We start from the raw sequence: 25,167 nt of genomic DNA, 5'->3' as shown, positions 1-25,167 counted from the left end.
TTTAGCTCCGCCTATATCAGATACACCGATGTGATTGGCTCCCGTGATACAAGTGGCAAAAGTAATGTGCATCATTACTCATTGCCAGAGAGTCTCGCAAAGACAATTCAAATTGTGCTCTTGCGAGAACTCATTTCTCCAGGGTATTACACCTTTGTGTTGGGTAAGGTCTGCTGTTTATTCTGATAAATGTGGTATGTCATATGTTGAGTGAAGAGTGAGATATTCCACTGAGATTAATTGAGATGGGCGCAGAGCTCTATGCAGAGTAAATTAATTTAGGAATTTCTTAAAATTCCTAAATTAATTTTCTTGCCAACTGTTTATTATAGCAAATAGCGGCTAGCAATTGTTTAAAATCTGAGAAAAAGCTCTTTCATGGGATATTTGTGTGATGAGTATTTAGTAGTTCAACAGAGAAGAATAAGTGGCTGCGCTTTGTGTCCGTCTGCCTAAATAGCAGTGTGTTCCATGGTGGTTGTGGGCAGTAGGCAGGGTTAAAATAGTATGCGGCCACTTCCACTGTTCGTGTGAGAATACTAGCCTGTAAAGATACAACACAGATCCACAGATCTCGGTATATTTCCACCCTTGGTATGCATGTGCTCGTGTATGTATATGATCACGTGCAATTAATAATAATAATAATAATAATTAAAAAACACAAAATATAGATGAGGCCCTCTGTTGGCCGAGGCCCAGGGCAATTGGCCAACCTTGCCCAATGGGTAGCACTGCCTCTGAACAAAAGAGCCCATGGCACAGGACACAGGAAGTAAACAAAGGCAACAGGAAGTAACATGAAGAGCAAACATGATGGAATACAAAATCAATACAGGGAGGAGGAAGATGATCCTTTGATAGCAGATAAAGAACTTGTTGGCATAAGTGAGAACTTTTCTTTGAATGTTGACATGTAGCTAAATGTGCACCATAGACCCTAGTGCAGTGCAGTATAGTCCCCCAGTGCAGCTGGAAGAGCCAATGGGTGCGGGCAATAACAATATTCAGTTCCCATCCTAAGCCCTACACTTCTTTATAAAAGAAACACCAACACACACATACATACGAACACACACACATACACACACAGAAACACACACAAACAAACACACACACGAACACAGAGACATTCCCAGACAAAAAGACTGAAAACCCAGTTCCAACAGAAGAGCACATATTGTAGAGTTGTTCCTTCATCCTCCTCCTCCTGGAGTTTGTGTGTGAGCCGGGTCTCGGGATGTGTGGTTATATCAATCCAGAGGCCCCCCTCATCTGGTCCCTCTGGAAAATATTACAGCAGTTTTATGAGCTGCCAACGCACACTGTAGGTAGGACCATCTCATCTCGGAGGCTTTTTGCTAATTACTGGCAGTGGATGAAAGCTAAAATCAAAGATGACTTGGTAAACGCTTCCACATGTGGAGATGCTCATAGACCCACTATCAGTGCAGGGCTCAGTCATCCGCTATCACTCACCTTACAGAGGCACGGAACTTGGACAATGGCTGCATCTACCATCATTTTGTTTACATTAGCCTAGAGCTCTATATTGTATGATTAAACAAGTAAGCTGCCCATCGCTTGTCACCTTGAAAGTTTAGTTCAGCTTAGTTTAAGTTTGTTGTGTTATTTTGTCTGTAATCGCTACACGTTGCTGAATTTCACTATCTTGCTCTCTCATTGCTAAATTGCTCCTAGTGTCTTCCTGGTGTCTCTCCAGTCTTCATAGGCCACCTTTCCCCTCTGTCTGCTCTTGCATTCACTCAGACTCATTGGCTTTTAGTCTTTTTTTTTTTTGTCTCTGCCACACACACACACAGACACACGCACACACACACACTCTGTCTAAAATGCACAGACACCATCTCCAGTCTGTGAAAGTGTGTCTGACCTTCAAGGGCCATGTAAGTATGAATTTGTCTCTTTAAACGCAGGTGAAAGGCCTCTTTATGTTCCGCTGGGGCTTCTCCCTCCATCTCACTGGCTTAGTTTTGACAAGACTCCTTATCCACCCCCAGCACGCTGGCTTCTCGAGCCTATCCCCCTCTCTATCTCCTCGCACCCACAAAGGAGTGACAGATCCCTTTGTCGGAAGGAGTTTAATGACGCCGTATGTGTCGTTTGACTCATTCAAATAGGCGCTGACAGGTCGGAGGAGCTCTGTTCCGTACATACTTCAGATGGAAGAAGAAGAAGAAGAAGAAACATGGAGGACGTTGAGGAAGGGATCTGTCAGCAGATCGGCCGGCCAGGCCATCGCCGCCATCTATGTTTTCAACGCTGAGGTCGGCCTGGCGCTGGACTGACGGCCTGGTTGCTGAGAGAGACAGCTTGGTGTAGTCGGCAGGGTGTCTCCGGATCTGATAACAATCGCAGTGTGCTAGAGTTCCCTGGAATTCCCTAGGCCAAACATGAGACTCATAGGAGCCTCACGTCTCGCAAGGCAGGTTTTTTCCCCTCCTCTCATTTTCCCTTTTTCTTTCTCTTCTCTCTCTCTCATTCTCTCTCAGTGCTAGTGTTTCTTTCTCACCCTACTTCCTCCTCCCCCTTTTGGACACAAGGACTGTGCTGACGGCCTAAACTCGGTCCCATCACATCTGAGATAAGCATCACCACTGCTGACTGGTCCAATGGCTTACAGAGCATATTGTTTTTCTGTGTGTGTGTGTGTGTGTGTGTGCTTGGGACATAGATAATTTGTGTTGCATTGCACTGAGCATAATATCTCTTCCACTTTACCTTCTACAATCAAAAATACCAATCAAATAGGACACCATGTTTACACTGTGACTACACACATTCCTTAGATAGCTATTTTATTAGACACAACCTCAAAATCCAATCATACTCTCTGATCTAGTAAACATCATTCTGACACGCCCAATCCTGAGCCATGTTGTTTAAGAGTGCTGTGGTCAGCAGCAGGCAGCTGTCGGTGTGTTGATTCAGAGGCCATGGGCTGTGACTTCCCTGCCCTGCACTGTGCTGGCCGTGTTCATGTACCCTTGACTTGCTCTTATCAGTGGATTCCTATCAGCAGAGACAGACATGCTGCTCTGACCTCACAGCGCACACTCAGTCATCTCACTGGCACACATCACAGCACAGCACGCACTGAAGAGCGGAGTACAGCAAGGCAGCTGGAATGCTGCTTGACAGAGTGACTGTCTCAAATCATGCTATCTGTGTGTGTGTGTGTGTGTTCCTGTAAGAGGACATGTTGCAATCATAAGAAAACTATGAAAAAGCAAAGCAGATGGACAAAGATTACACACCATGTAAAAAACAGCTATTAATTATGTCTGGGTTTGGGAAAAACCCAGTGGAATCCAATGGAAAACAGGGAGAGAGAGAGAAAGAGAGGTAGCAATCTCAAATCTGAAAAGAAATCTAATACTGAATTCTAATAAAAGGAAATATGATCCTTCACAAAAAAATACCACTATGGAAAAACACATCTGACACCTATATGTAGGATTATCTGTGTGTGTGGTCATACTCAAACACTGACACTCACACATATTCACATTTGAGCAACAAATCTAGCCCATTATGTTGCCATTTATTCAGGGTAAGACTTCTGACTTCTTATTAAAACCAGATATTTGGTTTCTGCGTCAGGCCAATTTGACAGAATGAAAAGGAAAATCTCCTCTAAGCCTTTTACTCTGTGATTCTCTCTCAGAAACCCTCTGGGCTTTCTGAAGTCCGGCCCAGAGAAAAAGAGAGAGAGAAGGAAAGAGAGAGGAAGAGAAAGAGAGGCATAGGAGTCTTGAAGGAAAAACATACAACATACAGCCCAATGTTATTTGAACAGTCTATACTAAAACTGATATAAACGGTCTGTGTTGGAAATAAGCCAGCAAACTTATTTTATAATGTATGATGTATAGATGAACTAAATTGAAACTGACAGAACAAGAGAAGTGGGGGAGAATGAAAGGGAAGAAAGAGCACGCTCAGGTGCTTTTGAATAGAGCCTGGCTGAGCTTTGACCGCCTCCTCACCAGAGGGACAAGAGTGGTGATGCCCTTGTGTGTTGCTAGATTTGAGACAGTATCATACAGATCTTATTTCAGATTATGCGTTGCACTGCATGATTAAAGATGAATTCTGGCCTATTCTTACCCTATTGTTAGATGTCTTTAGGTGCTTTTTATTAGGGAGAAAAACAGCTAAAATCCATTCAGTAGGCTTACTGGGTAGCTAAGTGAGCTACCTACAGTAAGCTAGCTAGCTGGCTAAGCGCACACTGTGTGCATTTGCTATCTTCAACTTACTGGAATGCAAGCAACGTCACTAATATTTCTTTACATTTACTGTGGTAAACTCTCACGTGTATCTCTGTAGAGATCCTGTCCATGTTGGCTGACGTGTTGAGCCTTGTCAGTGGTGAAAAAAGCAGTGAACTTTGATGATAGCCAGTTGCTGTCTTATGAATGCTTTGCCCACATTAGCAGGCTTGCTAGTGTCATACATGCAGGGACTGTCATAAACATAAAAGACAATAATTCTCCTTTAAATGTTGAAATATGGATGGTGATTGGAATGTATATGTTTTATTACCAGTCTGGCACATGACAATACACTAACTTTTCCCTCACACACCAGAGCCAATCAGCCACGAGAGGGCATGACACTATAATTTAAGGGCAGCCGTGGCCCACTGGTTAGCACTCTGGACTTGTAACCGGAGGGTTGCTGGTTCGAGCCCCGACCAGAGGGCCATGGCTGAAGTGCCCTTGAGCAAGGCACCTAACCCCTTACTGCTCCCCGAGCGCCGCTGTTGATGCAGGCAGCTCACTGCGCCAGGATTAGTGTGTGCTTCACCTCACTGTGTGTTGACTGTGTGCTGTGTGTGTTTCACTAATTCACGGATTGGGTTAAATGCAGAGACCAAATTTCCCTCACGGGATCAAAAGTACTCAAAAGAGTATATATACTTATACTTAATTTCAAGGTCGAAAGTGGCTGTGGTAAACAGTAGAAGCAACGCCTGCAAACATCAAAAAAGTGTAGTCAGAAAAATGTGTACATTTATGTACAGCAAAGTTAGGCCTACATATAGGGTTGCCAACTTCCTCAACCCAAAATGAGGGACACTTCACTTGCGGGTACCCCCCCCCCCCAAATAAATAAATAAATACATTTTATAAAAAAGTATATACTTATTTATTTATTTATTTATTTATTTACCTTCTTATATTAAAAAGGTGAAATCAATTACCAACAATGACAAGCCAGCTGGAAACTTCCACCCTCTCTCCCTCTCATTCCCAATTAAAACGAGTAGCATAACGTTCAAGTTAGATCTGGTGCATAGGCTAATGGAGACTGAGAGGACCCAAAAAGTATCATCGTTATGTAAGATGCTGTTGCTGCATTTTGACATTGTAATCATTCTCTAAGAAGAGTGAAAAGCAGTTTGCAGTAAAGCTTCTCAGGCTAAATTGTGGTGCCCCTTCTGTCCCTTGGTGTCGTGCGCATAGTGCGAGATGCGCATGGTTGGCACTGGACACTTTGTTCCATGTGTGTTTACAGTAGCCTAATTAACAAGCCCGATGAGCTGTGATTGAAAATCGGGACTGGAGCTGTCCCTGACGGGACAAATCAAAGTCACTCAAAATACGGGATGTCCCGCACAATTCGGGACGGTTGGCAACCTTACCTACATACATTGTTTCTTGACTCCCAATGCGGTTTATTGTCAGTTTGTAAAGGTAAGGCAAAGTAGGAAGTAACATTAGTAATTCCTGATCAATGTGATTGGTTAGGCTTAAATGGGAAACATTTCCAAATCATGAGAGGCCAGACTCTCTTCATGAAGTGAATGAGTCAGGTTTTACCAGGCTCATAGCGCTATGCAAGATCAGTATGATTTGTATGTTTACCATGTACAAAATGTGACATCACCCACAGGCCAGAGAAGAGATAGATAACACAGAACAAAGAAGGGATGAGCTCATGTCACGAAAAGGCAAGAGGTGTTGGTGTGTAGCCAAACATACAGAACATATAAATTACTGTAACATCGGTGTCTTTCGGACTGAGTGCTACCCTCCCAGAATGCAATGTGTGTGAATGTTATATTGTGTAATGTCGGTTTCTGTAGGTGTAATTGCGTTCTCCTCGTCATGTATGTGTTAGCATGTGTAGTCTTTCCTTGGTTGTACCTCATGTGTGTTGTATGTGACTACCCTGTTTGTGTATTGTGCAAGTTTTAGTAACTTCCCTTGTGTTTTCTTTGTAATGCTTTGTAATGAGTGTTTGAGTGAACCCCAGCTTCCACTATTAAAGCTTTTGATTGGACAATGTAACTCGCATCAATCGTTACATTACTTTTATATTGTAGTAAAAAATAAAATAAAAAAAACTTGTGCTATTAACTTTGTAGACTAAACATCTCTTCACGTTATCTTTTGAAGACTGTCTATCTTGCCAGTGTGATGCCAAAGAGAGTAATCGTCCCCTAGCTGTTGTACTTCACTGCACAGGCCTCAGATTAGCTGAAACAGACGGATAGCTTTGGGACTTGGCTCTGTGCTTGGGTGAGTAATCAGTGGTGGTTTGGTTGCTGTGTAACGCTGGGTCTGCAGACTGGTGGACTCACGCAATCAGTGTGTTCCTCCTCGTTTGAAAAGTGTGGGTGGGGTTGCACTCCCTGTGGTTAGAAAGTGAGCTGGCTGGCTCGCCACATTTAGTTAGGGAGAAAGGAAAGAGGGAAGAGACATGAAGAAAAAAAAATCTCAGAACAAGAACCTAGCCTAATTTCTTGTGAAGGTAATTAGGTAATTTTTAAAAACAGGACCACCATAAGATCTTAAAGGTGAAAGCCATTTACTCTGATGGCAGAGTGCCTTTGATGCTGGACTCCAGAAGGGGGCTGTGGCGCAGAGTGAGACACGGTCTGGTGGAAACCACAAGGCCCAGCCTCTCATGCACAGCCAAATGACCGAGGCAGCACGCACCCACACACACATACAACTTGTAAAGGAATCACCTGCACTCAGCATGAGCAGTCCAGCCAAACACATACACATTTGCCCTTCTCTTTTACATATTTATGAACAGAAACCGTCACTCAAACACGCTTGACGATACAACTCTGTTTAGAGATGTTATAATCTAACATCTCACCTGCTACATCTTCCATTTATCTACTTGTTGTTTCTTCGTTCTTCTTCTGTATTCGGACCCTCTCGTTTCCCCAGAGGTCTGTGATTCTTGCAGGACTAGGGCCCTGTATGTAAATCACCATAATTGCATACACAGACAACATGCACTGAAAGGCCTCCAAGCCACCGGCCCTTCTAAAGACATGCAGAAGCAGACAAACTTCCTTGAATAAGACGTGGAGTTGAAACTGGGTTATTTTGAGCCAGACTTTTTACTGGCCAGATGAGACGGTAAGCACTGGGCACTGGGTGCAGAATAGCATATCGCCTGTAAGTAGACCAGCGCTCTCAACGTGATGCTGCTGTACAGCCTGTGCTGCAGAATAACACATTTGGAACGGGTGAACAGGGTTTGTTAGAGAGAGAGAGAGAGAGAGAGACTTATACTGCTGTAATATTTACTGGATATTCAAGTATGTCTTTGAAAAAGTACTTTTCCAATTTCAAAACGTATAAAAAAGTACTGTTCAATTGCATTCTAACGCAGCTCGGCATATGCAGATGTGTTTGTCTTGCAGTTATATGACTGTAACTTCCTATATATATTATATATAATATTATATATATATTACCCCAGTTATATGACTGTAACTTCTTATATATATTATATATAATATTATATATATATTACCCCAGTTATACGACTGTAACTTCTTATATATATATTATATATAATATTATATATATATTACCCCAATGAAAATGTTTACCAGCGGTTTGCATTTGCCAGGGCTAAAGGAAACGACTGAGACTTAAGGCGCCCAGGTGCACTGGGACTTCAAGCACATAAAGGCCTGTAATAATTTATTCTGTGTACAATTCACAAAACACCTTTTGTATTTTGCCTGATGAAAACTTCAAAGACAGCACAGCAATCGCTTCACATCTTCAAGGTGAAAATGAATGTTCTCTGCCTCATTGGGTCCAAGGAGAGATTTCACAGAGTGCCGTGTGGAAAAATAAATTGGTCTCAATGAGGCCTAACTTTATAGTGCATTAATGTTTAATTTGAAGTCTGCTGTCTCATACACACACACACACACACACACACACTCTCTCTCGCTCTCTCTCCTTGCCCTGATTTTACCCTAGTTGTCTTTGTTACTTGGTACCTCACATGATGAAAGACAGTGCAGAGGACACCAGAGACCTGGTGAATGGACATAATGTGCCCTCTTTATCACAGGTCAAAGGAAAAGATGTATGGAAAGAGCTCAGCAATCACAAAGGTAATGTGAGAAAGTCCTTTAGACATTGTATTTAAACAACATCAGTATAGGGAGGGGACACAGCCATGAGTCCTCATAGGCCAAGTCAGCCTGGGAACATAGCTCCCACCCCCTCTTCCTTTCTCTCTCTCTCTCTCTCTTTCTTCTTTCACTCTCTCTGTTTCAGATTACATATAGTACATAGTGTTATATACAACAATCCTGTCACCTGGAGAACTCACATGTTTGTGTGTGTGTGTGGTGTGCGCACACCTCACTGCTTTGGTAAAAGTCGACTGCTTTACACATCCACACACACCCAGACGCCGACATAAACACCAACCTTTCCATCCCACGGAACATAAGAGCTTCTTTAGCTTTGACTCTCTCGTTCCACATTCTCTCTCATCAGCTGGCCTGCGTTCCCCAGCGCTGCCATAAGTACTCTTATAGCTACCAAACTCAAATGAACGGTGAATCTGCTGAAGAAATTATTTTTAATTAGCTCAAAACAGTGAACAGAAAAACTAGGGCAAGTTCTCCCACCGGATCCACCGCTGCCTGTTCGTTATGTTTTTGAGAGCGACACATAAAGGTTGCGTCCATGGACCCTCTGCTCATCTGCAGCGGCAGCTACACTAATAGGGAGGGGAGTGCCGGGAGGGCCCTGGACCGGTCATCTCACAAACGTAGAGAAGCTGTTTCTGTAAACATTATCTCTTACACATGCAGAGATATAAGGCTGTGGTAGCCTCTGACATATATGCAGTAGGTTGAATGAATGTGCTGAAATTAAGTTTAAAGTAGTGCTGTCAGTTAAACGCGTTATTAACGGCATTAACGTAAACCTATTTTACCGGCGTCAATTTTTTTAGCGCGAGATTAACGTTCTTTTTGGTGTAACAAACTTTGTCGTTTTTTCACAAGCTGTTGCAACAACTAGTAACGTTAGAACAACTACAACACCACACTGGATCTACCTAGACCGTGCAGCATGTAGCCTACACGCCCCCTTTTAGGGAGCTGTTTGGATCATGGAAACCTATGCTGCATAGAAGTGGGGAGCGAAAAGGGGTTATACTTACTAAATCTTGAAACAAACGTGAATAAAAGGCACAAAATAAGGTTGGTGTAAGAGTTATCTGTGTGTTTATGGGATTAATGTGACCATTATGTTCCTATTTTTTGCTCTTTCCAGTTTAGTCTACTAACAGGAGTGTCACGAATGTAGGCACAGTCAAACTGTCCGTGGCTGACTTTAACTAAGTTCGGCAAGCTTAACTTTACATGTCATAACATCAACTAAACATAAGTCACACATTCATTCTTTCACTTGTAGGGTTGGGTATCGTTTGAATTTGAACGATTCCGATTCCAATTCCGATTTCTTATTTCGATTCCGGTTCCTAACGATTCTCGATTCCGATTTCTTTAAGAGGCAGGGTCAAAAAAAGTTTAGGATATTTAAAAAAATAAATTCCTACTAATTTTAACCCCTACCCCATTTTGGATGTCTACAGAAGTTACCAAATATATTTTGGCGAAAGAAAAATAATTGTGTGTGAATTACCTTCACAGCTATAAATGCCCAATTTTAGGGTCTGGGCTGCTTGCTTTTGATGCTGGCTGTACATATTTGGTTTTGCTTACTGCTAAGGCTGACTTCACCTGTTTCTGTAGTAGCCTAGGGCTACTTGCCAAAGACATGTGCACTGGACTGGATTCCCTTCAATATTTTTTTCAAAGTTAGACTAAGCTATTTACATATTTTAATAAGCCTACTTTATATAATTATGACCGCCGCGCAGCGAAGCGGCGGTCATATAGGTTTAGTTTTTTTTTTTCGCATGTCCAAATTTCCGTCAAGGATTCCCGGGACACTGAAAGACCGGGGTAGACGAAACTTGGTGGGCATGTAACCCCATATGGATAGCATGGAACCATCGTTTGCCCTCTGAATGCACGCCAAGTTTCGTGGAATTCCGTTCATGGGGGGCCACACAATAAATTAATTTATGTTACTATACACCAACTGGCCTGTAGGTGGCCGGAGACAGTTTTCTGTGAATATCTCGAGAACTGTAGGGCCTAGGAGGTCCACCTTTTTTTTGTATGTTGGTCTTAAGGGGGCATGTCAACCCATCCCATTACCACTTATTTCATGTATAGCGCCACCTAGTTAAAAATTAAAAAGCAAAAAAGTAGGTGTTTTCATCACAATATCTCTGGCTGACATGGTCAAAACTGCACGAAATTGAAAGTGTAGGATCATTATGACACCCTCCGAATCCATGCCAGTTTTGTGAACTTTCGTTCATGGGGGGCCTTACAATAAAATAATTTATGTACATTTAGTGACCGTACACCAACAAGGATTCCCGGGACACTGAAAGACCGGGGTACACGAAACTTGGTGGGCATGTAACCCCACATGGATAACATGGAACCATCGTTTTTTGTTTTGATCTGTAGCCCCCCCGCTGTACTGGACCCCCCGAAAGGAGGGTAGGGCAGACACAGTTTTCTGTGAATATCTTGAGAACCGTAGGGCCTAGGATGACCAATTTTTTCCGTATGTTTGCCTCCAGGGGTCATGTTAACCCATTCCATGTGCACACATGTGCATAAACAGATACACACGCACACACATACATTCACAGTAATCATACGTATGACACATACTCACACAGTAGACATATGTACGCATGCATGCACATGCACACATACGCAGGCAAACACACAAGCACGCACACACACACACACACACACACACACACACACACACACACACACACACACACACACATAAACATAAACGTGTACACGCACACAATTCAAGAATTTCTCAGAATTATGAACAGGCAAGATGGGGGTGGGGTTGTATAAAATGAATTTTACATGTGAAATCTATGAACTAATCATGTTTTGGTACTTGTTGTCTAGCAGATACCAGTGAGAATTGAGTGTGGATAATGCAATTTAGTGAGACAGAATCATATAGGCCTTTCAGCGTGATTTATTTTTGTGGAAAAAATGTGCTGGACTGGGCGGCGGTCATATTTTGTACCGCTCTGCGGTACATCTAGTTTACTATGTGCATCTATTGTCCAATATGCAGCACAGCAAATTAAAGTTAATCCACTACTTTACATTTTGCATACCAGTTGTATCTAAACCAACCAAAGCTTGACTGAAACATTGTAAAACCATTGACTTGTTTTAAATTAATTAAGAGACAGGTCCTCCTCGCATGATCCTGCTGAAAACTGCTGGTTTCATCTCAAGCACGCACGTATTATGAACGCACGTTTTTTTTTATGTAGCAGTCGCCGACATTCAAAAAATATTTCACAACTTTATATATCTATATATATATATATATATATATATATATATATATATATATATATATATATATATATATATTTCACAACTTTAGGCCTAGCCTACTGGGAAACGCTGGCAAGCAAGCTGCTGGCAGATATTACAGGTTGGCTATTATAACTTAGACAGATATTTTCTTCCCTAGGCTAGGCCAGCAAGACACGCTGGAAAGATGCAAACAGATCAACTTAACATATACAGTATTTCCTCCTGATTGTCCTCCTTAACATATACAGTATTTCCTCCTGATTGTGAAGCACTGCACATAATTTGACCAACAGTCTTCGCGTCCATAGTTTGTGAAACGATGCTGTGTCCGAGCAAAGATTTTAGATGCCAAGCGTAACTCCAAAAGGAGAACAAATGAGCGTCCGGCTTGAGGCTGCGCCGGACAGGGCTTTTTTTATTTTAAAATCCATATTCGAACGTATGGCCAACCTATCGTTAACTGCTTACCAACTCTTTCTCCCGCTCATTCTACCGTAGGCTTCCTCATTCCTCATGAAAAACATCTTCACTCTGCAACCACTACACTTCCTCCCGTAGCCAAATAGCCTAGTTACTTATACAATTGCGTTTTAAATACACAAAACTGGATGGAGACATCACTCGCTCTCTTGCACTCGCTGGCGGTCCCATACGCACATTTAATATCTCTCTTTTGTATTTAAGACTTTTTAAGGATCCGCGGGAACCCTGCTTGAAATATTCTGACCTTCTCCATGAATTTTAATTCTATGAACTATGCGCTTCTTCATTGGTGTTCAGCCGTTTCTTCTTCCGGTCGGCGGACTGGGAATCGAAACTAGGAATCGAAATGTAAACTTTTGAAAGATAGTCCCGGTTCCAACCAATACTCGATATTCAATACCCAAGCCTAATCACTTGTAATATGAACGTAGCCTTTTTCCTACAACTAGGTGATATAATTGGCAATGCCTGTTATACTTTTTATACTGTTTTTTTCCGAAACAATCAATTTTGACATCTTCATTTCAAAAGGCTATATCTTAAAAGTGATAAGAGATAGAGACTTTCTGTAAATTAGAGAAATATTAAGGATGACCCAAAGTTTATGTAGAGATTAAATGTTTATATCTAATTTGCATATTATGACGTCATATGGTGGCGGCCATCTTGGATTATAGAATTTTCATGAAAAGTCGCATGTTTGAATGTTAAAATGCACCACTTCTTTCCCCCCAAAATGTCCCTCACCTTCTGTATGCTATATTGCACAATACTGAATGCTCAGGTAAATAGTAAGTAGTGAACAAACTGTGTAAATCATTACTAATAAATGGCAGAAGCAAACCAAATGCATGTAGCGGTAGACTGGCCTTTTGCTGTAGAGATTTTCCATTTACTACATACAGTAGGCACTCTGATTCCATGTATGGGGCACATATATATTATTCAGATGACACACAAACACAAGTAGACAAGACCTGTTTAGTTCAAAAGCTCATTTGCCACGGCAAGGCACAGATCAGGAGTGAGATGACGAGACAAGACAAGACAATGTTAGTATTTGTTTTCTTTTTGTTGTTTTTGTTGATGTTTTTTTTCTTAGCTGACAAAGACACACACATCACAAGGACATGAACACACAAAAAGGAACACATAGTGTATGTCCTAAATGATCAGGGAAATAGATAGCAAATCAACAGTGTAAATCATTACTAATAAATGGCTGACATTTTTTTTTTTTATGTAGCAGGCCTTTTGCTGTAGAGATAATGACTCCCTATCCCTATCCATACAGGGCCGGCATTCCCATCATCTTGTGATAGACTATGCATGACCTAATGTGTGTGTGTGTGTGTGGGAGAGGGAGAGGAAGAGAGCGTGTCACCACCTCCACCATGCGAGCAGCATGGCCAGATCTGCCTCGCGCGCGCCGAGTGGAGAGAATTTGCGCAGCTCGGACTAGGCCTACTGTCATTCTCATTGCGACTCCCCACACTGCCACTACGTTCCCCCCGAACTGTCCTATGAGCACTTCGACCTCGTCTAACATACCCAGTGGCATTAGACAAAGGCTCCACCACGTTACTGTCGCCGCGATTGTGGAGAGGCACAAGACAGAAGCTAGCGCTATGGACATTAGGCTACCTCCAGCCTCGTTCGCCACACCCTGCTAACTTCCCGATGAACACTCCGAACCCGTGAAACATTATTCCCACCAGTGACATTGGGCAAACATTTCAACGTTTGTGCTTGGTGTAAGCTAAACTATGGAGTAAACTCTCACTTTGTCCAGCTGCATCATTGCAAGGCAGGGACGCATCTGAAGCCTCACTAAACGAATCACCGTCATTTCCTGAAGGCAGATATTCCCCTTCAGAATCAGGGTCCGCGAATAGAAGACCCAACACTTCATTTCAGGTAAACTTTTTTGATGCCATTAGACGATAATCTAATGCAAATACTCGCTGACGTTGACAATATCGCTCTGACAAAGTGGCTCACACCCACACTAGCTCCGGTATTGCACGCACTGATTCAATGCGCTGTAGCTCAAAAGTTTTGTTTAAACCATGACCTTTTTCGGACTCGGGGATGACGTATGACATGTCTGCCATCTAGTGGAGTGGATGTCGAACGAAATATGACACCCTATTTGACTAAATCGGCCATTTTATTCAGTACCGCATCTTGTCGAGTAAACTCGACAGTGGCGCCTAGAGGGTTAAGTTCCACAGTTAGCTAGCTAGCAAGCTAACCATTTTACATGGGATATGGTTAAGTGTGGCTAGTACGTGCTGAATGGGTTGTAATGTAGCCTACATCGTTTCGACATGAGTAAGTTACATACACATAATTCTTTATAACTGCCGTGTTAGTAAAATTATTGAATGGCCTGTAAATTAATAACTAGATGTAACGTCAAGGTGTGATTAGGCTATCTGTCTTTCCCATTAGAATCAATGGGGCGTGATGCAGATTAAATGTAGCCTATCTGATGATGCGCATTTAGTAGGCTACGTAAAGGCATGCTGCATACACTTGTTTGGGCTTACGAGCCGGCCAAAGAGTAGATTCGTACAATAAACACCAACGCAGTTCTGAACTCCCGGTCAGCTGAATGGTGTTTTAAATTGCTGTGGACACCGATGCCGACATGAGTGCGATGCACTCTGCTTTCGACATTCATTTACTGTACATTAGATTCCATTCTTTTCAATACAACTCTGCACACCAGCATCGCACTTTGCCGCCGTGTAAATCACGATTCAGTTATATTTGGTCGACGCCGCTCCATAAAATCCATTGTTCATCCAGTGTTTGCGTGTTAAAAACTTTGGCGCTGATGTGTGTGGCAAGTGAAAGTGCACCATAGGCTGTAGGCCTATAAAATGGCAGTGCACTCATGTCGAAAAGTTCCTTATTTTCAACTGAACTCAAAGATAATGAATATAGTATTTTATGTTTGTTATGCCCTTTATTAGCTATATTTCTGAAGAATATATTTTGTTGTCTCAGGTCTGCTGCACATCTTTTGAAATTTGATTTGAAATAATCAAATAGACCTACGTCTTAGAGTTAAGTTAATGAAGTAACTTGCTTTGCTTTCATTTGAATCCTAATCAAGATATACAATAATTGCTTTATATTGTTAACATGGACTCCGGGAAAGTTCAGAAATGCCAAATAATAGAATTTTAATCATGCGATAAAATATGTGATTAATCGTGATTAACTATAGGAATTCAGCGATTAATCGTGATTATCACAATTGTGATAATCGTGATATATATTAGCTTTATCTTTCTGTATACACAAATGCAGTTACAATAGGCTTATTTCTATATACACTAATGTGGTACAATAGACTACTTGATTGTGCTGAAATGTAGTCTAGAAAGTTCCAGTGTATTCCATAGCATACCCTGTGCCTGGGCAGTAAGAGCTCTGAGTGCGGCTGTAGGCTAATAACTGACATGAGCCATATGCTTGAGTCCTGGGTCAAGGTCTCTGTGACGGGCGGCGTTGACAGCCATGCTGTGATGTGCGTCACTGCCTGACCCCAACGCTTTCATGTCGTTTTCCCTCCATGTCAAACAGGAACAACTGGAGCTGTGAGAACTCAGGCACTGCTGCTGGTAGTGGTGTGTGTGTGTGTGTGTGTGTGTGTGCGTGTGTTGGACACTCACTTCAATAAACAGCTGCCGCCGCTCGGTTCCCTCTCTCAGAAGACCAAAATACATCTTCAGACATGACATACACTTAACATACTGTACATACAGCAGAGATCAATGGAGGGATTTGGAGGTGAAGCAATGCCTGTGATTTCTTTATTTTCTTCATCTGTCTGATAAGAGGTAAATGTAGAGCAGATGGTAAGACTCCCACTACACACACACTCACACACACACACACACACAGAGACACACACACACACACATACTGTACATGTACAGGTGGAATAATGGAGGCCCAGGGCAGAACTGGACTCAGGTCAGCAGTGGCCAGTGAGCCCCTGTGGCCTGTTTATCAATTCCACTCATGCTCCTCCATTCCCCCCCCCCCCCATCCTCTCCAGGGAACCCAAGCCTGGCCCTCAAACAGGCACGCTCCACGATGGGAAACCCAAGCCTGGCCCTCACACAGGCACGCTCCGTAATGGGCAACCCCAGACTGATATCATGAACTGTGTATGTATGACACGCCAATGGCCACTAGCGTGTTATCTAACGCATAATAGCAGGTTTATCAACACCATAACCTAACCATAATCCTAACCCTAGGGGGCGCCATATACTTGGCGTTGACATACAGTACACGCGGAAGGAAGACGATAAGTAGCGTGTATGTTTACGCAACGTTGACATAGACGTAGATAGCTCCAAATGCGTGCAGATAACACGCCACTTGGCTGTTTTTGAAGTGGCGTGTATGTTTACGCAAAGCCATGATGCCACGTTGGCAACCCAAGACTGGCCCTCACACAGGCACACTCTGGCCTTCTACTGTCCCTGGGAGAGCCGCATCAAACGCCGTCACAACGGGATGTGACACAGAGAATGAAGGATTTTGAGAGAAAGACACAATGACCAAGAGACGAGAGTGTGTGTGTATGTGAATGTGTCTGTCTGTGTCTGTGTGTGTGAGTGTGTGCACTGGGAGGGGTGGAGCGGTCTATTTGAGATGGCAGAATCAAGCACAAAAAGTAGACACAGTAAACTTCGGCTGAGAAATCCCAAGAAGGAAGGAGTGAAACAGCGGGGTAGAGAACGAGAGATAAACAGAGAGGGGTACAGAACGAGAGATAAACATAGCGGGGTACAGAACGAGAGATAAACAGAGCGGGGTACAGAACGAGAGATAAACAGAGTGCAAGAAAGGGAGAGATGGCAAGAGGACCTGACAGAAAGCCCCACAGGTTCCCTGGGGTTTGCTCTCTGAGCCGTGCTAGCTATGATGAGGCTGCTCCACATCTGAATGGGCTCATTATTTTAGCTGCCAAGTCTCCACCCGAGCAACAGCAGCAGCGCTCCACCGGACGCCCGCTCTGTCATCAGCACTGACAGGCCGCCGGACACCCACCTCAGCCGCTCCTCATTACGGATCCACCGTGTGTGTATGTGTGTGTGTGTAAAGAGGAACCTTTGTGTGAGAGCATGGCTAATGACTTTCACAAGCACACACTGCTGTCTGCTTATTGCACACACACACACACACACACATAGACTCACACACACACACACACATGAAACCTCGGGAGAAAACAAGATGCAGGGTGAAAAAAACAAGGCCAGCACAAAGAGCGCTTTTCTTTGTGTTCCAAACAGCGTGCTTGTTATGTCGTGCCCAAAATGGCAGGAGTGGGGCTGCTGTGTGACTGTGGCAGTTTGGCTTTTAACCCCACCAGAGTGGGTGGTCTGTTTACACAAGAAGTCTCGAGCCCTTCCTTTGAGCAAGGCTATCCTTTCTAAGCGCTTAGAGGTGTGTGTGTGTATGTATGTGGCAGTTATTGGCTGTGTGAGGTACTCATCTCTGAGGTTTTGGAAAACTGCAGGTATGTGAATGACATGCTTCTCGCTGGACATCAGATTGGGTCAGGCAACTTTGTGGATGTAATCCTTTTAGACTCTCATTTCAACACTATTTATTGTTTATCATTTATGAATCCCATTCGAGGCTCATACGACCCACAAGGTCTCTGGAGGGGTCACTCATAGATGACGTCTAAGTGGCCAAGATGACACGCTGCACCTGCGCGGAGCTCAGAGCTGCCCTCTCCTCAGCACCTCCAGTGGCCTGGCCTCTCAGAGGCATCCGAACGCTACTTTAGAGAGAGAAAGGAGGAGGGGGGTCTGACCAGTGGGTACAAAACTGTGGATGAAGTGAGGCAAGGTTGCTCCTTCACACTGGTGAGAAGAGATGTGCTTTCACTCATGGGGTCCAGCCTGCTTCCCATGTCCTTGGGTGCTGGTCTGAGTCCAGTGGAGCTAATAGATAAGTGGAGCTGAGTTTCAATGGAATAACGGAATGTTTCAGTGGACCAGTGGAATGTTTCAGTGGAACAGTAGAATGTTTCACTGACCCTGTTCACATTTTTTTAAAATGTGTTTTGGGTGATCCAATCACAGGTGGTCAGTTCTAAAGTAGTAAATACAAAGGTAAACAGTCCCCAAGATGCATTATGGTCTGATAAATCAAACCACTTGCCGAGGTGGTCTGAGATGCATTGACCACATATCTTTTGTAGTGTATACTGCATGTAGAATACATGCATTCCTGGACAATGGGAATTCTAATGAATGTGATGTTGGCAGTAATGGACTCCGTAACGCCTCTGGCTGTACACCTTGGATACATGTGTAAATGGTGATGTGTCTTGGTTGACCACTTGCGATCGATAACTCAATCTAAAACCAAATGTAAACAGGCCCACTATGATTACACCTGTATGTATCACATGCCCACTGAAACCCACTTATATCACTGCAGTAACTAACCAGTAGTATTTGTCATGTGACACACACACACACACATTTTGTTTCAGTGTATGGAATGTAGAGATCTTTTTGAATCATTAAACATAGGTACACCGATAGGCACACCCATAGGCTAATGAAGAGCATTTTCCCCATTAGAAAAGTGATATATTGGTGTTTGCGTTCACTGAAGGGGAATGTTGAAGCGTGCGTGACTGATTGGTGGGGACTGCAGCTCTGATGATAAAAACACACTGTGTGTTATTTCCTCCTGTGGCCTGGCCGCGCTGCATTCGGCGGTCTGTTGGGTGCTGGAGTGCACGCTTGGCGCTAGCGTTAGCCTGGCGCCAGCCACACACCTCCTGCAGCAGCCGCAGTCGTCTCTGTGCCTTACTAGGCCTACTGGCCATTGCCTTACTACTGGACATCAGATTGTGTCTATTCCGTGGATGTTATCCTTTTAGAATTCAACTTTTACATTATTTATTATTTATTTATAAAAAATACAAATGACTAAACTTCTATTGTATTTGTCTTTGGATTTAAGGCAGTTGTGAAGATGAGGTGGTTGAGTGACCAATCCAAGGCACTCCCATTCCCTGGACCGAGCCACCCAGTTATTAAAACCATGACACCCAACCAACCCCTCACAAATATAATTTGCAGGCTGCTTAAAGAAATGTACCTGTTGATATGCTTGTTAGCATGCAGCTGTTGGATTCTCTGGTTGTTGCGTTGTGTTTTAGTTCTAATGTCTGTATTGAAGATGGTCAATAAAGCTTGACGGCGGGGTCAGGATCGGCGATTAGATGATGATTTATTGTAGATGGTACAACAATGAATAACAGCACACAGGCTAAGTCTCAAACAGTAAAACTGTGCAGAGTCTAACAGTTGTGGTTGTTATTAGAAGCGGCTGCTGAGCCTTCCGACAGAAGATGCTCCTCGGGTCGCTTCCTCGATCCGTCTCCAAGTCAAAACCTAAGACAAAGCCTGTTATACTAAAACATACAAACGTCAATCATGCCAACGTGGCAGGTGACAACCAGTGTACAAAACCCGGCCCTGGCCAGATGGAGATACTAGCCCGAATAGGCAGACATGCTGTCTCCCTCGGCCCATGTTATCACTGATCACAGGCCTAAGGCACAGTTATGTACAATAATATGAACCTCTCCCCGTTGTATACTACACACAGATGTAACATATGAACACATCAGAATACAGTAAGAATACCCCAGAATTCTACACAGCCAATGAGCACACAGATGCAGGATTGCTTCTATGCACACCACTCTGTGTAAGTCTGGTTTTGTACGCAGCTTTGGAATCAGAGTCCATATGTGTAAGTATGGTTTTCTGCATAACTCTGGAATCAGTATTACACTTCAGCTTCATTAGCGTGAGCGTATATGTCCATGAATCCCATCTGAGGCTCGGACGACCCAGGAGGTCTCTGGAGTGATCACTCACAGATCACATCTAAGCAGACACCCTCGTGTTTATGTTCTCGGGTCGCCGGTGGCGATGGCGGGGTGGCTCGCTAATGGGCATCGGCCGGCAGCGCAGACGCCACGGGCTCTCGGCGTGCAGCGTGCAGCACAAAGAGATAATGACCTCCGCTGCGCCCGTCATCCAGCCCCCGCCTGCCCCGCCGCGGCGCTCTGGAATAGGCCCTCACTAAAGAGAGGCGCTGACATAAACACCACTGGAGAGTGTGGGGGGACAATGTGTGTGTGTGTGTGTGGTGGTGGGGGGGGGGCTGCAGGCTGCAGAAAAGAAGATGCAGTTTCTCAACAGGGAGATCGGATATTGCTGAAGAAACCCAGCCATTTCCTTTGATTCAGACACCGGGGCGTTCGTAGAAGAAACAAAAACAGGTCTGTTTCCTTCCCTCAGCGAGCAGCAGAAAGTTGCAGGGGGAAAAAAAGAGGGAGAAAAAAAAGGTTCTGCTGCACACATTTCATCGTCTAATTACAGTGGTGGAAGTCGGTTATCATCGGTCAGCAGCACTGAGTGCTAAAACAACATCCTCCCCTCAACACCCCCGCACCCCCACACAGCCACGGTCAGGCCGAGAGAGAACCAGAGGGAGGGGATGGAACTAGAGTTGGGGAACTAGAGTGAACAAAACATCACTACGAAAGAATGGAATAAGAAGAGAAAACACAAAAATGAGGAGCATGTGTGGAAGCAGAGTTTTTTCTCCAGAAAAATGAGGATAGAAGTGTTTTTGAGATTAAAACCACTGCCTAAGTGGAATGATGGAGCTAGAGGTGCGTTCAAGTTCACAAACATATCTATAACTATTACCGTCGGTCCCGTATGTCCGCCGTCTTTCGTGTATGTGTCACTTAATATCCATTTCTATACAAACCAAGACGGCGGATTCCTAAAGAAACGCAAGCACCCACACCATAGGTGTATCTAAATTAGCTGTGTACCTAAAATTACATTTTACCGTGACTCGAAAAGCTGTAAACAGTGTTGTAAGGCTGCGTGTACACTTCCGCTTGGAGCTCCAGTGGAATTTTAATTTCATGACGAGAATTCTCGGTCTAACCGTTCATGTGCCTTGAAACAGCGTAAAATAGGCGACCCATCAGGCCAGCATGGTATAACTCCGAGCATGGTAAACAAAATCATATATTTTAGGCAGTAAATGCTCCTATTAAGAACCAAACCAGATTTTGTTCAAATCTACACACCTATGGCTACTGAAAAATATTAGGTTCATTTAGGTTATTTTAAAGTGTTAAAAAACATCGTTGTTTTAGAATTTCCGAACAAAAGTGGTGATAATTGGGGGTGTTACGATAGGCGGTTCGGGAACGTGTAAACAGTTTTCCGTTAGCCTTGAGTTTTTAGCGAACGTTTGCGAACAATTGCAAGTCCTCGCAGTCTGAGGAGTAGTTCTCCACGAACATACAGCAGAACTGGACGTGAGTTTGACGAAGGCAACAATGTAATTACCTTTACAATGGAATGTTAACATCAAATTGTTCAAATTTAACTGTTCAAAGAAAACATGTTCACCACAAACGTTCGCCACTGTTTGCTAAATTTGAACGCACCTCAGGTCTTGTCCTAGTGGCTGTTCCTCTCCACACAGTAGCAGTGGTAGCAGTGTTCGTGTCAGCATCATCAGTGTGGGTATGGAAGGAGACTAAGTGCATTACCAGAGCAGGAGCGCATGGCACAGACAGGCCCAATAAAAAACACTGGAGCTGGACCCTGTCCGGCTGGGAAGAGGAGGGCTGCGTGAGAGAGGCAGGGCTGTGAGAAAGCGCTGCCAGGAGGATGGGCCGAAGGGTCAAGGGTGGGTCTGGTACTGCAGACAGATGTGTCGTCTTTAGGAGGAGATGACAGGATTGGGGGGGGTGGTTCCAGAGGGTAACATGTAAGGGTCATTAGGTTGTGAAAATATCCCAAACCATGTATTTTTGAGTTTAGACCTTACAGTGGTCACCTCATAGGATCACATTCCCACAGAGAGCTTGTCAACGAATTGGCCACAACGTCTAGACCTAACATGTCCATTTGCACCAAAATATTGCATAATATAGAATAATAATGATTTGTGGGAATAATAATAATACATGAACATAAATGTCATAGAAAGGTGGTTATTTGATTGTGTATTTTCAATCACATTGTTCTCAAAAGAGCAGTTAGACCTTGTTAGTTCGTAGTTGTTGACTTGTGACTTGTGTGTCAGCACAATACAGGCTCTACGTGTCTGTTAGTCCTGCAGAATGTTTTCCTTTAGCAAAGCTCAGAGACATTACATGTTTGCAAATGTAAATGCTCAACTAATTCATTCATAATGGTCAGATACACATAATTAACCTTTGTTCAAGATAAATATCCCAAATGATGCCCTTTTCAATGTGGTAGTACAATTAAGAATGAAATCGCTTTCGTTATTCTTCAAATGTTAATTTATTTGTCTGTCAGGTATTTGTTGGGAGAGTGACGGCAGTGGTGATGGCATTAGTTACCAGGCAGACACTTCTCATGGAAGAGAGAGAGAGTGAGAGGGTGAGAGAGAGAGAGAGCGCTCACCAAGGACACTTCATTTGCACACTGTCCCACTTACGACACGCGAAGGAGTAGTGTTGAGGGGAGGGGACGCCTTCTTGGTTACTCAAGTCAGGTGCGTTTCGGAGCACCTGTCACTCATTGCATGCATACGAAAGAGGAATCCGAAAAATAAACTGTCCTTCCTTCTGAATATTTTATCATTTTCTCCTTCTCAAACTCCATGTCTTTTTGCCCTTGCCTTTCACATGTCTGTGTGTCTCTGTAATGTATTCCTGTCCTCTGGTCTGTAGTTGCACGCTGTTTGGGCCTTCCTGGTTCCCTTTACTCAATGGTTTCCCTGACGGTGAAATTGGCTACACAGACGAGTGGCGGCTCAAAGATACTGTATTTGCCATTTAAGCACGCAGACTCAATATGGCCCTCAGAGGCTGTGATGTCTAGTTTTCTGTGGTCCTTCTCTGTCTTGTTTTTTCATGTCATTTTTCATTTGGAGAGACTTCAGGAAATGTGCAGCAGATGCTTATACATGAAATAAAATTGTTGGCATGCGAAAACATCCCAAACCTACTTTACTTTATTAAACGTGTGTGTGTGTTTGTATTTGGCTTTTGCACAGTTTATTCAGGATTGTGTTTATGTTCCTTGTACAGGAGTATTTATTTGGACTTAAGCTAAAGGCCTTCAAAGTGATCCAATAACAGAGGATATCACACACACACACACACACACATACACACACACACACACACACACTCAGAGAGAGAGAGAGGAGCCTCTCCTTCACACCACAGAATTATAGCTTCAGAGAGAATCTGTTTTTCATGCTTTATGTCATGTTTGTGTCTGGCATGGACATCTGTTTCCAGCCCGAAGCTCGCATCAACACGTGTCCAAGTTCCCCAAACACGGAGGCACAAGTCTGACTTTTGATTCATCACTCTAATCCAAAGATCAACTTATCAGCCATGTATAATTAAGAGTCTGTTTATTTATCATACACAGAGACATGTACACACACAGACTCTCTCTCTCTCACACACACACACACACACACCTGCACACACCAGTCCATTCCAGGCCATATTATTAATTGCATGGGTAAATACACTGGAGACTGTGAAGAGCCAGTGTGCTCAGCGCCGGCTGAGGCCATTCACCTTTCATTAGAGCGTGTCTGAGAGGCCCAGTCTGTGTGTGCAGCCAGCGGGCAGCACTGCCACTGGACAGCAGAGGCTACTGGGGGACGGCCGCTCTCAGGGCAGTGTGGGATGGACCACTGTGCCGACCACTTCAACTCTCTCTCTCTCTGAATCACTCACACACACAAACACACACACACACACAGCGGTCCACCACTTCAACTCTCTCTGAATCACACACACACACACACACAGCGGTCCACCACTTCAACTCTCTTTGAATCACTCACACACACACACATTCCCAATGCAGTGCAGAAAACTGATTTGAAGCCCATCGTATCATGTAAGGGAAAAGAGAGGAAGAGAGAGACAAGGCCGCCATTTGGCTCTCCTGTACCGGCTCCACCAACGTTCACACATCAGGCTGAGACCTGCTCTCAACACGGACACGCACACACACGTACGCGCACACACACTCGTCCCGCCCAGTTCCAGTGGAGAGTTATGGGTGGGAGTGGGGATGCCACAGACTCCACTGTGCTTTAATCATGTCCTGTAACCTGATGCTGACAGCTGTTCACACACACACACACACACATACACACACACCCCTGCTGTTCCACTCTAGTAGGGAGCATTAAGGAGGCCCTTGAGCTCCTGTAATTGCAGAGGCAGGGGAGCTGTGATGGGTAGGGAGGTGCTCAAGGGGTTCCATCTGTCTGTCTGTTTCCTTGTCTGTCTGTCTGCCTGGTTCTACCTGTCTGCCTGTCTCTCTTCCTGTCTGGCTTTACCTGTCTGTATTTCTTCCTGGTTCTATCTGTCTGTCTGTTTATCTGTCTAGTCAATGGAGAAGAAATGACCATGATGAAAAGCAACACCTTTTCCTGTAATCTGCTGGGACAGAGACTTTATTAGAGGTACTATGGAGGGGTGGGTTAGCACACACAAACACACATGATCTGTATGTACAAACCATCACACACACAGACACACACACACACACACACACCAGCCATGGCATGAACACAGAAAGTGCAGCCACACACACACAAACAATGACTCACACAAGAAGAAAACTCATATGCACACAAAGAGAAAAAGAAGAAGACAGAGAGAAAGAGAGAGTGAGAGAGGTTGTAAATACAAATGCATATAGATCTACAGACAAACACACACACACACAGTCGCCAGTGGATTATTAAGCAGTTCCGTGAGTGACAGCTCAGGAAACCTACAGGCATTCCGTCTCAGTCGAGAGGAGCACCAA

At 43.8% G+C, this 25,167-nt stretch overlaps 1 long non-coding RNA gene across 1 annotated transcript in view; it reads left to right on the top strand.

The window, feature by feature from the left end:
• The window catches only part of LOC121721388, a 38,032-nt gene extending 14,722 nt beyond the window's left edge, over positions 1 to 23,310 (top strand). The window contains exons 2-4 of the long non-coding RNA XR_006034818.1: positions 7,909 to 8,407; positions 22,672 to 22,870; positions 23,049 to 23,310. This is a non-coding gene — a long non-coding RNA (uncharacterized LOC121721388). The remainder of the gene's footprint in view (positions 1 to 7,908; positions 8,408 to 22,671; positions 22,871 to 23,048) is intronic.
• The last annotated feature ends 1,857 nt before the right edge of the window (positions 23,311 to 25,167 follow it).

This window comes from Alosa sapidissima, chromosome 10 (genome assembly GCF_018492685.1).
Source record: "Alosa sapidissima isolate fAloSap1 chromosome 10, fAloSap1.pri, whole genome shotgun sequence".
Taxonomy (NCBI): Eukaryota; Metazoa; Chordata; class Actinopteri; order Clupeiformes; family Clupeidae; genus Alosa; species Alosa sapidissima.
The sequence above is the reverse complement of the archived record's forward strand: the minus strand, read 5'-3'. Positions and strand labels throughout refer to the sequence as shown.